The sequence below is a fragment of the Betta splendens genome, chromosome 19, assembly GCF_900634795.4.
Source record: "Betta splendens chromosome 19, fBetSpl5.4, whole genome shotgun sequence".
In the NCBI taxonomy this organism is placed as follows: Eukaryota; Metazoa; Chordata; class Actinopteri; order Anabantiformes; family Osphronemidae; genus Betta; species Betta splendens.
Genome location: NC_040898.2, coordinates 7,028,186 through 7,041,616, shown reverse-complemented (window position 1 = coordinate 7,041,616; position 13,431 = coordinate 7,028,186).

Sequence of the window (13,431 nt, the reverse complement as noted above, 5' to 3'; positions counted from 1 at the left end):
ATTTTGAAAGTCACGCCTGACGTGCGGCCGCGCTCCGTCCCCTCTTTCTCGTTATGCAAATCGCCCGCTGAGATGTGCACGTCATTTTGCGGAATGCGTGGGGCAATTAATTTTCCCCGTGTTTCCTTTAATTACACGACTGGAGCCTCACGGTGCTCTTAACATAAACACGGCCGCGACGCGCACGTCCACGGCGAAGCGTTTCGAGTGTTAAATGCAATAAACGCGATCCAGCGGAACGATGAAACTTTGCAGAGCAGCACCTCGCGTGTCGAATATTATAGAAGCTGACAATGCTCTGATTACACGCTCATAAATCTCATTTAATGACGTGAAAACATGCTTTTATTGTGGAAGCGGCCTCCCGCGCGTGCGTGTCTGGGGAGGACGAAAGGCGTGTTTTGTGTCGAACTGGAAGAACATATTAGCGTATGCATTTCATCCTGCGGCCGCGTCACATCGCAGTAAGTGACCCGTGCGGTTCTGAAGGTTCTAAACTCACCGCTGCTCCAACAGAGACGAGTCCCTGGAGAATTATATCATTTTGATATTGAAAGAGTTTGGCTTCTTCAGGAATGTCCTTACGTTTCTCTGCCAGCCCCGTAAATGCTGCTTTCAGTCCCTGTTTAAGGTATTAATATACACTGTGGACGCACTCTGGCATCTGTGTTCAGTTAGTGGGTTTGGGTCACGCTCGTGGGGGGGGGGGCAGCGTGGTTCTGTCGGCGAAAGGAAGCGCACCGGGGATCCAGGCCCTCGCAGTTGAAGCCTAATTCTGATTTATTGCAGCTTTGGTATTATTTAAATAGTTTTGGTCGCCATCTGTTATGATATCATCATTCGGACCGAGGGAACCAATGAGATGTGGGGAGACAGGACGTTTAGCGGCCCGACGTGTGAAGGAGCGAGCCGTATTTAGGATTTGAAACTGACACGTTAATAGACGCGCAGGTAAAGCGACCGCGTTGCCCCTTAAATCCCGCATTCGGGCCCCGCGAAGACGCGCGTCGTCATCTTTCCCCCTCTCTCGCGTCGGCCCGCAGCTCGTAACGTCCGCCGCACGGCAGCGCCTGTCAAGCGGCGAATGAAGGCGTGTGGGTGAAGGAGAGGCTCTGAGGAAACCCAGACCGCCTGGCCGCGCCGGTTCCCCCCTTTACCTCCCGGCTCGAGCATGCGCGCGCCCTCCGTTTGGCGGAGGGATACGCCGCCGCGGATGCGCGCGCGCGCTCACTCCGAGCTCCGCGAGCCAGGCATGAGCTCAGCCGCGAGAGCGCAAAGCCAGGTCTAAATTTAGTGGATTGTTAAGTAGACTCTGTAACAATTCCATCAGTCAAACGAGTCGACTTCTCCCTCTCATGTTTTGCGAAAAGTGCATTTTCTGCATTTCATTGCCGTGTATCATAGATTACATCACTCGGCTCGTGGGCAGAGAGTGCGGCGGTGTCACATTTTAGAGGCGCAGCGTCGACGTCATCCAGCGCTAAAACGTGGACGCGTTTCTGTGCGGAGCGCACGCGGCCTGCAGCTGAACCCTGTTCATCTTCACCGTGTTTTCATACTCGGGGCTTGATCTGAGGCGAACTGCAGACTATTAGCCCCCTCTTTTACGGGGTATCACATGAGCCTGCCTCTGGGCGTCGCTGAGAGCTCTTAATGCGGCCGCGCCACTTTTTCCCAGGACCTGAGCTGTCAATCAAAGTGGTGTCTTTCAAAGGAGGGAACGCGCGTTTGGAGACAGTCCACAGTCTTGCAAATTTCTTTTTGGCAAATGCTGAATAGAAGTAACGGAATAAAATTATCACTAGCACAAAAGTTAATGCTAATGTGATCTGTATCTATTTGTGTGCTATCACAGCTACAATCAAGCTAACAATAAAAGAGTGTTGTTTCCCCCATCTCTGAACCTGATTGAAGCTTGAAGGCAGGTTAGAGTAAAGCAGAGGCTGAGCCAGTGTGAAGGATCGCCGAGCCCCTGAGCCACTGGAACTCATCCATTACCAGCCGCCGCGCATTCACTTTGCTGGAAATCGCTCTCATCCAGTGACCTCACTGCTCTGTCCAGTAGCCGGGAGAGATACGTAAGTGGAGGTAACAACCCGGAGTGCAAACAACAGCCCTGATTAAAAGAGAGAGGCTCCGGGGGGAGAGGGAACGCGTTCCTCGGAGCGGAGCGGCGAGGACGTCCGCTCGCTGGATCGGGATTCCTCCGCCGTCCCGTCAAGAATCCACCGACCAGCGTGAGTTGAGCAATACATCTTCTGTCACCCCCCCCCCCCCCGTCAGCAGCCGACTAGAGCTAATTTATAACAAAATTAGAAGGCTGTACGTCTTCGGCTTCTTTTTATTCAGAACTTCTGTTTTCCAAAGCGAAGCAATCTGGAATAACAGAACCCGGAGCATAAATTGTGGTGAAATAATATTGTGCTGTGTCATTCATAAAGGATTGCAAAGCCTGTCTGTCCTCTGCTTGACTTGTCCAATTTGGAGCTCCCGTAACAGTTCCTGTGCTTCACTCCTACATCGCTGATCAAAGTGTGGTAGGAGAGGATGAAGATATTTCACCCAAGTATGCATCATCGTACCGGCTTCAAAGGCACCAAGTATTAAGATTCATAACTGCGCGCCTCGGATAGGTAACTGAAGATGATGAGAGGAGCTGGAGCAGACGTTTGGGCCGATAACGCAAAGGTGAACAGTTATTTGTTTAATTCTGGCTTATAGTAGGTGGAGAGGTGACAATTAGACCTGATGTCAAAGAGGGAAGGACGGGGGAGGAGAAGCGATATGATATGATAACGGACTAATTTAAAATAAGCAGTGCAGTTATACAGTTGGACTGGAAGGATTATTCCAGGTGTGATTAGCATTAGTCAAAGAGGGATCAAGTAGCGAGGGCCCAGGAGGATTTGTGGTGGAGATGAGCATCGGGGGCCAAGTCGGAGGCCACAGTCGGTTCAAGAGCCAGAGGAGGCTTGTTTATAGTAGCAGACGTTTGAGGGGGGAACGTATCTGCGAGGATGATCTCGGGAGCCAGACCTAATTAGAAACAACTGGTCGAAAATTCCCTCCAGCGGCCGCGCGGGGCTCTCGTTTTATGTTGCTTGGCCGCTCCCCGCGTGTTCGTCAGCCCGCACCTCCGGGCTCATCCCCTTATCTCTTAAGACTCCCATGGCTGCTCCGTTGGCGGATTCGGTTGGACGGCGGAAAGGAACCGCGACCTCCGCGGGGCCCTCGCTCTCCTTTTGATCGCGCACGCTCGCCTTGAAACAACAAGCTACGAGCACACTTGTCCGGTCCGATCTGTTTCCAATTGGCCACGGGTTTTCGCGTGCGTCGCCCTCGCCCCGATACTACATCACCGACCTGTTGCGCTGCAGCCGCCTCGCAGTGCTTTCGCTGCGTGTGTTTGGACTCGAGTCAGTTATCATTAGCGATGACATCACCCATAGGCCGCCTCACGTCTCCAGGTCCAATTGTACAGCGCTGACCCAGTGCCCACATCCATACAGTGATCACATGTCTGGCAATATCGCATTTTTGGCAAAGGCAAAGCCCAGACGTGAGCCTCTCCAAGCTTTCAAGTCCATCTAATCCTGTCATCAGACCGTTTCAACAGGGAGTTCCTCATTCAATTGGCATCCCGAGGTTTTTCTTTCAAACAGGCACTGGCAACGACGGACGGGCCTTCATATCTAAACCAGGTGATGGAGTTTCACGTCAATATTTCTTATGAAACAGACTAAATAATCACAAGATGGACCCGCAGCTGCTTTGGATAGTGTGGATGGCGTTACTGCCGAAGAAGAACTTTATTTTCTCACCTGAACACTTTATTAACGTTGTGGAAACATCCCGAGACAGAAGGGATGGGAAGAATTCGGGATTTGAAACGAGGCGGGAGCGTGAAGGATGAGATTCCACGCAGCCCATAACAGAGCGGGGCCGTGCAGATCCTCAGGCCAGACACTTGCTGTTTATTTGAGCTGATCTAATGAAACCGCAGCTGAAGCCATCGACCACTTAATAGTTTGACACTGTTTAAAGCGGAATTTCTGGAATTTACTCCATATTCCAGTGTGTCATAGAAAACCACATGTTAATAAGAGACGTCAAAAGACTGATGGAAGCACAAATATGAGATCGTAAGAGGCTACCGGCTGCCTCGTTCCTACAGGCTGCTTTAATTAGGAGCATGTGTACAAGAACACAAGGCCCCAGCTGACAACGTAATCACTTGTTGATATTCCTCACAGCTGTGGATGTGGTCGCGGCCCCGCGACAGACCCGGCGACCTGAACGGGCTGAACCCACCTGTCGCTCAGACAGCTGGGGTCCGAGCTCGGATTCTTATGGTAATGAAAGCTAGAACATGTATGTGGTTCGGGTTCTGTCTGGCAGATGCACAGCGATTGGCCGTCTGTGTTGTGTTCACAGCCTCCGCGGTGGATTTAGTCTGTTTTGGGTAAAACATACATTCCTCTGTCTGTGTTTGGGACAGAAAAAGGTTCGAGGAAGTTGCTGGAGGAAAGTCAGCCTAAACAGGGTTTCCTTTACAGATCAGTGTGTGTGTGTGTGTGTGTGTGTGTGTGTGTGTGTGTGTGTGTGTGTGTGTGTGTGTGTGTGTGTGTGAACCAAAAAACGTATTTTCCAAAAAAAAAATTAGGACATTTTGACACCGTGAGGACATTTTGGCCGGTCCTCACAGCTTTAACCTCTGTTTGAGGGTGTGTGTGTGTGTGTGTGTGTGTGTGAGTGTGTGTGTGTGTGTGTGTGTGTGAGAGAGACTGAATAGGCTACATCTTGTCAGTTTAGAGGGAATGAGTAATATTTTCACACTCTAATGATTCACAGCTCTCGGTGAGGAGCAGTATAAGTCTTGACCTTCATCGTAATCGCATAACACACGCAGAGCTAAGTTGTAAACCCTGTGTTTCGGGCCAAGGGAAGCTTTGTGAGACAAATGGTATTCATTTTCCCCCAGTCATCGGAACACGCCGTGAACCGGGGGCGAGATGGTGTAGAACACAGCTTTCTGGGACTCCGGCCTTGAATCAAACCACAGCGTTGCCACTGGAACCGGAGACTCATCCGGGCCCAGAGTCTCATGGTTGAAGGCGACTGCGAGTTCACAGGAATGATTGAAAAGGTTCCGGCAGCTCCCTTTCGTCTCTTGGTTCCCCTCCAGTTTTACCCTCCTGCGTTTCGAGAGGAGGGGGATAAGAATGAAAAACAAAACAACACACTCTCCTCCTTCCTCCTTCCTCCGCCTCGCTAGCATGAACGCCCCGGGGAGAGAACACCGACCGCGTCCAAAAGAAACATCGCGCAGGAATAGAGCTGCTATTTCAGTCGGCGCTGGCTGTTATTTTTAGAAAAAGCGACATGGTCCACGTTGAATTACAGCATCGTAAGGTCATGCCGTACCCCCCGTTTTCCAGCCTGCGGTCCTCCAGCGGATGACTCACCGCGGAGAATGTGGTGACGTTACCCCGAACCATCCGCCCCCGTGTTCTGATCACAGACTCGTTTAGCTCATCGACCTGATTCGATCAAACCCACCCGCAGGAAACGCGTGCTTTCACGTTGGCTTCGTACAGGTAAAAATCAAGCCGTTCGCTCAGAGAAGCTTGTTTTATGTTTGGGACTTTCTCGCTGCTTTTGACAGCACTTCCATTAAAAAATAACATTTTAGTGCATTTGTAAAAACTCACATAATAAAAGCTGAGCATGAGGAGGACGGATTAAAGGAGATCGATCTGTTTCAGAATATAAATGTGAAACGAAAGGAGGTAAAAGACGTAAGCATCAAAGGCGAGACTATAAAACGTGTCTGAACAAGTGGCTATAAAACTTAACGAATTCCCCGCTTGAAGCTCCTCTGGCAGCAGCTCCTAGAGTCGTCAGGGCTTTGTTTTTCTGTCTGGGGTCAGAAAAAGAGATACCTGACATACATATATCTCCACACAGAAGCCTTTGATATCAGTCAGTTTTTTTTTTGCTAAACTGCTAAACTACAGTAGGAGAGTGAAATATGAGCAAACTGACTCTGCTGAAGTCACTAACTTGTGTTACAGTACTCAGATCCACTGGCTGCATTAGTTCAAACCTTTACTTAGTTCAGTTGTCTGACACTGGCCAGACGTCAGCACTAGGACTAATTAGGAGCAACTCTGCTCATGGACCAACTCAAAGGATTTGAGATAAAACACTCAACATGCGTAGACTCATAGCATTCTATTTTCAGAGATGCAAGTGATGTAATTGTACCTATGAGCATGGGTTTTAATACTTGTATGATCCAGGCCCAAAGTCTGGAGTCCATGAAAATTGGTTGTTTCTCGTCCTCGGTGACTGAAAAGCTGCTTTTTTGGAGTAAAGAGGCTAAATTCACTTATCTACACTGCTTTAAGCTCCAAAGACATTAACATTAAAGGGGAATCTTTTATTGCGTCACACAGAACGGTATCTCTAAATAAACAGACTCAAGCCAAATTATTAAGATACTGTAACGGCAACAATTATGAATTATGCTAACGTGCTAACGATGCTAAGTCATGTAACTCTGTCCACCAGATTTCATGGAGCGAGAACTCCCACTTTAGCTGTTTTTAATGTGATGCTTATTTAACACGGAGGGGACCGACCTCCCGTTCCTCTGGTGTGTTGTTGTTTTTTTTTGGTTTTTTTTGGGTTTCCTCTGGTTTTCCCCCATAATCCAACAACACAGAATTAGACCGGTGACTCCACAATGTCCACTGGGCGACCCCACAGTGATGAGCTCTTCGAGTTGTGGAATTCTACTTCATTTGCGTGGCATGTTTACAGTCGTTTCTCACTTGTAAACTCTGGGAATAGTAGATGTGCACCGTGAGTCAGCGCAGCCCTGCGGAGCCCCTCGGTTGTTTGTGTTGGTGCCTGAAAGTCGTTATCATTATACAAAAGTCTGAAAAGGGACAGTGTTTCTGAAATCACTTTTCATTCCAGCGTCATTACGTGTTTTCCAAGCAAGTCACTGGTCAGCGAAAGCAACACAGATAAATTTGTATAGTGAGATCATACTAATCGGTATTTGTATGTACAGTACATATTAATAATGTGCTCATGCTTCCATGTCTGATGCTGGTCAAAGGCAAAGCACAGGCAAAACTGCTCCTGTAACATGTATGTATATGTAATATGCAAGTTGATCCATGCACGGCGCTCTATCACACCAGGAAGCCACACTTTAGTGCTATTAGTGCAAAATGGATAAGAATAATCAGGCCACACTGGGCTCCATGTTAGGGCCAAATCCCAAATGGTATCAAGCAGCACGTGTGTCCTCTCCCGTCGGCTGCTTCCACCAACTCTGACACTATCAGGTCTGCAGCGTTCAGAGCAGCGGGGTGGCACCTTCTCACTCGCCCTCCTCCGGGTCATTACTGCAAAGGGAGTTTGGAGTAAAATGTTGAAGTGATCACGTATGTGACACAGAGCCTACAGTAGTGGCGCAAATTAAAACAAGTGGGCCCGATTACTGTTTATGGAAAGCCGCTGGATGAGGCCGACCGTGGGTGCCGAGCGTCGGGCGCCCGGCGTGAGCGCTGACTCAGCGAGGGCCTCCTGATGTCACAGCGACGATAACCTGCCTCTGCGGATTTACAGAAAAACAAGGTCAGTGTTTGCTCTCCGCCACATTCAAACGCTCTTATCCACGTGTTTATTTACGTACAGTGAATCAATTCATCTGCGACACGGCCAGCAGTCATGTCCTGGATAGGCTTTCCTTTCTAAACATTTGGATTTAATTATCGCGGGGATATGATATCCAAACAATCTGGTTTCTTCCATTAATAACCAGGCGGCAGCGTGGCAGTGTGAGCCAAGGCCGCAGCTCGGCCTTTTCATATGTCTTCATGGATTTGGAACTCGTGTGATTGCTATTGTGGGCATGAGGCAAAGTGTTGCAGCTAAATGACGAGTATGAGACTTTTCCCGAATTAAAAAATTTAAAAAAAAAACTCTCACGTGCTTTATTAGCACTCAATTTTTAGCATAGCTGATGGTTCTGGATTGCTCTTGCTCAAAGGCCTGATTTTGATCACTCTGAGGGGCTGTTGGAGACTAACATGAGAAGCTAACGCTGACTTCACAGACTTTAAGTTTTTTGGATTTGTAATAAATGGATCTGGTTTCAAATTTCAAAATAAAACCACAACTTATTAAAATGCAGATAAAAGTCCAGTCCTGTTGGCTGAATTATGAGATTCAGTCACAGCAGCTTTGCACCATAAGCTTCATTCTCTCGTCCTGTAGTCTTTCCCAGCTGCTGTGTGTCTCGGCTGCTTTATGACAAAAAGCCCAGCGACGTTATCTTCCCCCCCGATAACACGCTCTCTGTGAGTTCCCTTTGAGATGCTCAAATTCACTTAACACTCACATGTGTTGATGTTTTCCCTGTTTCTGTGCATTAGCGTGGCGGCGTGCGGCTGTAGGATGTGCACTGAAGGCGTAGATAAGCATAACCAGACGGCTGTTTGGGCCCGATTAGCGCGTCTTGTACCAATCCAGATATCTGCATCCTGGTTCCAGCGCTTTAATTCCACTCACTTCCATTGTTTTGGAATGAGTGGATGTGTTTTAGGCTAAAAAGTCAGTAGAGAGAACCTAAATGCATGTTGCTGGGCCGGTCTGCTCATGATCGAGTACTTGAACACATCGCACCACATGGGCCCACTTATTCCCAGCCTCAGTGAACTGAATTGACTCGCACACATGGTCCAGATGTACAACACCACCTGTTTTGTCTCCCTCTGTTATTTTACATGGCCCCTTGATAGCTGCTGTCATGTTCCTTCATATCTCTCATGTAAATTTTAAGGCCGCCGGAGAATATGCATGAGTCCAAAAGTCCCGTCTCTCTTCTGCCTTCCATACGGGCGCATTGTAAATTCAAAGCGCCCCGAAGCTGCGTTGTGCCATGTAAAGCAGGGAGTGCATGGAGCACGATGGAGTCACACAGGAGCATTATTGTGCTTCTTAATGACCACGAGGCTGTTAGCGGAGATCAGGGTTTTAGATGTGTTAGCGAGGCGTCACGCTACAGTGTGTACAGTAGGAGCACAGGGCGCAGAGGACAGTGAAGGTCACGTGAAAGCACCCGAGTGGAAATATATGATCCGCGACAAGGAGCCTAAAGCAAGGAAAGAAGACGACGGCCAGATGTTTGTGGATTCAGGTACGTCTGTGATGCTCGTAACCCATGACATGGGTCCTCTCCTCTGTTCAAATGGTTGGAAGAGCAGTGTCCTTCCAGCCTAATATGGGCACTGGCTTTCCCTGTAATAGGTCAGATTTTCATGTACTAAATAAAAAAAAAAAAAAAAGAATCGGAATGAAGCATCAAAAAGCTCAGGAGATAAGGTTACGGACAAATCTGGCAGGTTGAGCAACACCTTAGCAAACTTTAATGAGTTTATTCTGCTGCTGTGCGCAAAATGGTTTTAAGATGTCATAAGGAATCCCTGCGGCGGGATCTGCCTCATACTTAGGTGAATTAGTGACATGGCTTAGAGGGATTGAGGACGCGAGGCGTAATCCAGGTTCAGACCCGATGCTCGCTCCACGTCCTTTTTAGCCTTCCGCCGCACGCCCCCCCCCCCCGTGCAGATCCTTCCCCGTGTCTTGAGTTGATCTCGAGGCGTCGGACGGGGGGGCGGAATTCAATAAAGACAAACGGTGAACTATACCTTTAAAGCAGCCATCTTGCTGTAGGTAAATCTGTTTGATACTTAATCTAACAATATTTTAATATTTAAAAAGGCCTCGCAGCATCAGACAGTGAAGCTGCTTCAGCGTTGCCTAAAAGCATATTTGGCATAATGATTAAATCGCTTTTTTTTTTTTTTTGTCTTAAACTTAAGAGCAGATCAGTGTGATGATATTGCCTTTCCACTCTAATGCACTTGTACTTGTAATTGTAAGTGTTTAAAATCTGCTGTCACAGGAATGTGCCCGAGCATCTGGCCACGGTTACACACGCTGCGCCGATGGCTATCGACGCGCGCCGTGTTTACAATAGCGCCCGGCGAGCGAGGCCGCGTTCAGACGCTGACCTCACCCGTCGGGGGGTTCGCGCTCGCTCTGAGGGGACGCGGCGGAGCGACGGGCCTCCAGCTTCCTAGGACTGCGCTGGTGGCGGCGCTGGTGGTTAGCGATCGCGCCCTGGGTGTCGTAACGCGGCCTCTCCGGAAGGAATGCGATGACCTCACGCGTCGGGCAGATGTCCCCCCCGTCAATATTCGCTGACTGATTTGCTAATCGCATTCGCATAAACACTTTGCCTTTTCATATATACTGCGCTAAATTGCCAGTGCTTGGACGCGTCTGCCGTGTGTGTATGCACTGTTGCTGGGGCCGATCATATATGTTTGTGCATCCCGTCCTAAACACCACAAAACAAACATTTATCTGTCAGCAGTGCGGCGGTGCTGTTTGTTTGGTGGACACCCCGGCCTGATGTAAACAGGCCATCGAGCTTTGTTTAATTGAAAGTCGGGCTCGGGCGAATTAGCCGCAGCTCGGAGCGTTTAAGATCCACCCCATCGAGCGACTGCAGCGACAGCAGGGCTCTCTCTGGCGGCTGGACTGGAAGCAGCCGTGTGTTCCTAGGCCACAAAACTCCCTGCGACACACGGGGGCTGTGATGCTGAACCTGCTGCTGAGTCTCGCTCCCTCCACGTCTCCTCTCATTTTGAATCAGAATTTTGAGTTTTGACGTGAACACGAGCCTCTCTCTCTCTCGCTCCGACAGGACACCTATTGGCCTGTCTGGCGGTCACACCCTCAGGCGTTCCGCGATGACGGGACACGTGGCTCCGGGGAGATTTGTGACACGGCCGGCGTTCCCGTTCCCGTGCGCCGAGCGTGAGCCCAGCTCATCACTCTGTGCGCATACCTTCGGAAGCGTTCGCATGTCACGCTCTCTTCTAGTAGCTGCTTTGTATTATTTAGGCTTTAATATGACAGCGGCTCAGAGACAGACGATGCTGGGATGTTCTGGGGAGTCTATTTAAAGTAGAGAAGGAGAATTTCATCAACGCCGCCTCTTGGAAAAGCTGTAAATCTCCCAAAAGGCTGAATGCTTCTCTGCACTGTTTCATCACATGGTGGAAGAAACATCTGAATTAGTGTCCCGGCAGCCCTTGATAAGCGATCGGCTCATTTGTTTGGCTTCTCACGCACCCTGTCTCCTCCTCCTTTGTCCTTCAGCCCGTCGGTCCTCTCGCTCTTGGCCGAGGCCCGATGACGCCGCCGCAGCTCCCCTTTGTGCTCGCCGCGTGGATTAATGGCTGTTGTGGCAACACATGAGCTCATGGGTAATTGGCTGAAGTGATGTTTCCTGTTGAATGCTACCTGGTTCCTTTGTGGTTGCTTTCATGGTTGGGCGCTTCCCCTGCCACTAACACTGGTAATTGAGCAGTACTTTGGTGACACCGGCGGTGAACCGTGAGGAGGAACTTATATGTTTCCTCACAGTGACATTTGAAAGAATAGTAGAGACCTGTGGTGCACAGATCTGAGCGGCTTTAGCTTTTAATTTGAATAACTTGAGGTCAAAGTTTCAATTAGCTTCGTTTTATTGCACTCATTTGACAACTGCTTATCAGAAAAGGCTGTGAATGCGACTGTAAACACTGAGTGATGGATGTGGAGAATGGAAACTCGCAGAAGTGCCAGGCTGAGATGCTTTGAGCAGGAACTGGTAATGTTTGGGTGTTTGGGTACGCGACGCGACTGTAACAACAAACTGAGCTGGATGAGGTCTCGGGTTCCCGGGGTTTGGTTCCTCTCAGGCTAACTCTGCATTGAGCAGCGCATGCACGGATCACAATAACACGGCTGAAAAAGACCAAAGTGAAACTGTCAAGAACGGGCATCGGTCTGGACCAGTGGACATGGACAAGGCTGTGAATTTTTCCACTGGGTTAAGACCTTGTTGTTTTGTGTCCTGGAACAGATGTTACAGCGCAGCCGTCCCGGGCGCTCGCTCGGACACAAATCAGCTCATGTAAAGACGATTCTGGCTAATCTTTCGTGTGAATATTGATAATAAAGCAAAAGATGCCCTTAGTGTTTCCACTAGTGTGTTAGAGGTTACTGCTGTTGTTACTGGCAGTTGTTCCTCACGAAATGCTGATGTTGTCATTAGAGTAGCTGAAAAAAAAAAAGACCAAGCATAACTTAATGTCAGCGTCATTTCCTTGGAAAGGTTTTGTAGTCGTCTTATCACATGGGAAAGAATTATGTTTACAGGGACTAATAAACCGAGCGCGATGGAGTTGCTGCTCCTGCGACGCAGAGACTCAAAGATCTGCGACGCGGGGCGTTGGAGCTGACGTGAGAGCCCACAGCGGCGTGTCTTCATTCACCTCGGTGTCTGGGCTAATTAGGAGGTTTGCTGAAGTTCAGGCCTCTCACATACTGTACGTGACACAGTGTGTGGAGCGCGAGCGCTTCGGGTCTCTGGGTAGTTTTGCGTTTGCTTGTGCAACGTAATGAAATCAGAGGGCTTAAATCAAGGCCTTAAGCAATTAAGCCCACGCCTCCGCAAACACGCCACGGTTACTCCCCTTCGCCTTGTGCTTACGGCTAACCTCATGCAGTAACACGCGGGTTCAGACGTGCCGCCAAGAGGCCGAGGGTCCGCGCGGACTCTCCGGATGGCGGCCGTCTCCTCGCGCCCTCGCCCCCCGATCCCCAGCGAGGCCCGGCGGAGCTGTTGGCCCGCTGCGGTATCCACATTAGCTGTGTGAACATTCCTGCCGTGCTTTCCTGGGCGTATTTATTGACCGCTTGATTACATGCGTCTCTGCTTGGCAGATTGCTGCCCCACCAGAGCGCGGGGGGGGGGGGGGGGGGGGGGGGGGGGGGGGGGGGGGGGGGGGGGGGGGGTTGCATCGTGACCCGCGGGGGGTTGGTTAATGTGAGCACTACATCACACAGAGCTCAGCGTCTTCTCCCTGACAGGTGCAGGACACCAGGATGCACTCATCCTTTGAATAGAAAACACTTGTGTTCTGTTTGTGTCGCAGTATTTGACAGCACTATTATCTACTAAGACAGCGATTATGTTGTTTTCTTGTTACTAAGCAAGCTTTTAATGTAAAGGAGCTAAATAAAAGAAAGCCCTGACGTGCATTTGATGCCTCACAATGGCCATTTTATAGCCCGGCCTGCAGCAATTTATATGTTACTGGCCCCCATCAAACGTGGCTTTGGACATTTTTCCACCTCATAAAAGTTCCCTCCCAAAATACCGTAGTACATATCAATCTGCAGGAGGTGTTTGGAGTCGGACTTTACGGGCCTTCTGTGTTGTGCCTTTTGTCTGCACGCGGCAGACTTCATGCTTGTGACATTTAAAGCGGCCTGTCACAGAGGAGCCTGTGG